The sequence below is a fragment of the Panthera pardus genome, unplaced genomic scaffold, assembly GCF_024362965.1.
Source record: "Panthera pardus isolate Hobbes unplaced genomic scaffold, ASM2436296v1 HiC_scaffold_27, whole genome shotgun sequence".
Taxonomy (NCBI): Eukaryota; Metazoa; Chordata; class Mammalia; order Carnivora; family Felidae; genus Panthera; species Panthera pardus.
This window is the reverse complement of record NW_026526843.1, coordinates 55,402,734-55,406,165: the sequence shown is the minus strand read 5'-3', so window position 1 is coordinate 55,406,165 and position 3,432 is coordinate 55,402,734.

The following is a 3,432-nucleotide window of genomic DNA, read 5'->3' as shown; positions in this document are numbered from 1 at the left end:
CTTCAGGGTTTTATGAATTTATTTAAAGTATGTTGTAATGTTCACTCTTTATTAAAAGACTTTTTACTTAAAATTGTTATAGGTAATTTGGTCCATAATGTAATGTCTAATAGATTTTGTGCATTAAATACAACACGAGCTAGGAACTTAGATAATTATGATGACTATGGCATGATTACTCCTTAAAAATGTGTATTTCTGCTAAAACCATGATGAAATGCTATAAAGGTGTTCATCTTAAGACTTGAGATTAGAGAAAACTGTGAAAATTCCTAACCTGCTTAAGTAACACAATCCTGAGAAAAGAATTTAACTATGTTCCAAATAGACCAATATACATTCAAAAGGAAAAGCATTAAATCAAGTATTTGGGAAAGATTTTTGCAAATGACACTTAACCTGCTATATTTAAAGCGGTCAACATTTAATAGAATTCATGTACCTATATATATAGCCCTATTGCTTAAAACTGCCAATTGGGTTAATTATTCTTTAGTGATCACTAACAGAAAAAGAAGAAATCATTTAGTCATTACATGTTAGACCAGTGCTTTTTAAGCTTTAATTTTTATGGGGTTCACCTAGGGATCTTGTTAAAATACATGTTCTGATTTAGTAGGTGTGGGATGGGACATACAATTCTGCATTTCTAGTAAGCTCCCATGTGTTACCACCATAGGATTAATAATGTGGTAGACAAAATCCTCCAGTGTAATTCTTGTATGCTTTGGCAAATTTGCTTAAATAGATAGCTGTGCATGAGTGGATAGAGGCAATCTGTACTGAAGACATGGCTTTTCAGCTGAGACATGAGTGACAAGAAGGAACGAGTCATTAAGATCTTGTGGAAGAGCATACAAGGCAGAGAAGCATGCAAATACAAATAACCTGAGATAGAACAAGCTTTGGCTGGACCACAGTGAGGGAGACTGACTGATAAGAGATGAGAAATTGATATGGGAAACCATTAGAGGATTTTACGGGATTAATATGATTTACATTTTGAAGATCACTCTGGAGGTTATGTGAGGAAGGCATTGTAGAGAAGCTGAAAGAAGCAGAGAGCCATGTGAAGAGGTTATTCCAGTTCATAGTTACAGTGTAGCTGGAGAAAAATAGATGCATTTTCTTTCTTTCACTTATGAATTTGGTCTGGAAAACTTCAGTCAAGCTACAACAGATAAGAATTCAGAGCATTTGTTGGGATGAACACTGGGTACTGTATGTAAGCCAATTTGACAATAAATTATATCAAGAAAAGAAAAAAAATTACTTAAGCATATAGTTAAAAATTAAAAAAATATTCAGTCCATGTTACAAACAAGATTTTCTTAAAAAATACACATTTAAAAAAAACACACATTTTACCAGCAAGGCCCACCTTATATGGTAAAACAGATTTCATCTAAAAATGCAGGTCAAAGTACCTTTAGAGAAGGAGAAATAATTTGGGAATTGCCACAAAATAATTCTTCCAGAACAGTTCACAGTCATTATGTGGAGATGGATTTGTATGATTGTCACTTCTAAATGACCTATACCATGATGCAGAGGAAATTGTTACTCAGGTAGGGCTTTCAAATTCAACTCGTGTCTCATACAGGACAACCACCAGTTTGTACTTTGAACTTCCCTTAGAGATATGTATTATATATGTGTATATGTATAATATATGTATAGATATGTGTACATATATATGTGTGTATATATATATATATACATATATATATATACATATATATGATATGATAGCTTTTATTGCAGAAAACTTTCAACCATTTGCAAAGATAGAATATAATGAAGCCCTAGATAGCTATCAACCAGCTTCAGCAATCATCACTTCATGGCCAGTTTTGTCTCATTTATATTCTTCCTCACCCTTCCCCTCACCTACCTACCTACCTACCTACCCCTCACTGGTTTAATTTAAGATCCCCTTTTCCCAGTGGTTTAATTTGAACTAAATCCCTGACATCTTTTTAAAAGTTTTTGAAGGAAAATACAGCACAATTCTTAAATATGCCTACTTCCAGGGGAAAAAAAAATTACGTCTCATGAGGGTGGAGGAAAAAAGAATCCTCTTATTCAGATCTTTCTATTCCCCTTGTGAGAATCAAGGAAAAAAAAAACTAGCTAGACTTGGAATTCTATTCAATAATGTTCTTGGGACTAATAAGGCTTCACTTAGAGAAAACACAGAACTAAATTAAAACCCTAGAATATCATTGGATTAGAGAATCTTACCAACTTTGTTCAGGTTCACCCTGTCCTTCCAAAAGAATTAGCTTTGTAAAGTTGATACTGTTTAAGAAAGGTCTAAGAACCTTGGATCCTAGAATGAGAAGTGGATATTGTTATTTGGAATTTGGAGGCCTCACAGAAGAAATTGTATAATTTGTAGAGTCAATGGTCTAGCACTAGGTACCCTAAACTAAAAATGTTTTCCTATGCCTTGTTCCAGTTGCTATCCCTTTCTATTGAGCATTATCTGAGTATTCCAAAGAGAACGCTACTCTGTTTTAAAATCTGGACCAATTGGCAATATTGAAACTATCCTTTTTAACCCATAATGTATGTCCCAGTCACCTCCTGAGTCCAAAACCCTGTCATCCTAGATTCCAGCACCACCTCCTTATCATAACATGGCTGGGTCATCAGAACCCTTTAGGGAACCATCTCAAAAAGCTTATATATTCTCCCATTTTAATAAATTGGTCTGTTTCATCTGGGCACACATAAGCTAGGAGTGTTCAACACTATGTTAGCATACCAATTACTGAGGCAAAGCATATTGTAAAGGCTATCCCTTAACATAAAGGATCTCTGGAACATAAACTTTAATAACAAAATTATTTTAACGTAATGGGATGGATACCAAACATAAAGACTCTGGACTTAACGACATCTCATTTACAAGAGACCAATTCAAGATTACCAAGACTGCCCTGGTTATCATTTAATTATGTTATATAACAATTCCAGTGTTCTTTTGCAGACTCAAAAGAGGTATGTGTTATTTTGTCACTAAATGTTAAAGGTTTTATTAAGATGAATGTAATTATTACATTCCTTACTTTTAAAAAGATTATATTTATTATTTTATATATTCTAGGATGAGCACGAAATACTTTATATTTTTATTGAAAAAAAGTACTATGGAAATCCAATAAATTTAATAATGGTGTGTTGTGGGGGAGAGGTACCTTGTAGAGAAAAGTATTTTCACAGCTTATTATTTACTTTCAAAAGAATTATGTCTACATGTCATCTGTAGATTACAATAATGGAAATAAGTGAGAATGGTTTTTTGTTAGGGAGAAACATAAAACATTTGAAACAATGAGTTATGGAACTTGAAAGACTAAGTTTGTAAGCAAAGAAATTCTCATTTAAAGCAGAAACTTGCATCAACCAGAGGTCCAACTATGTTAC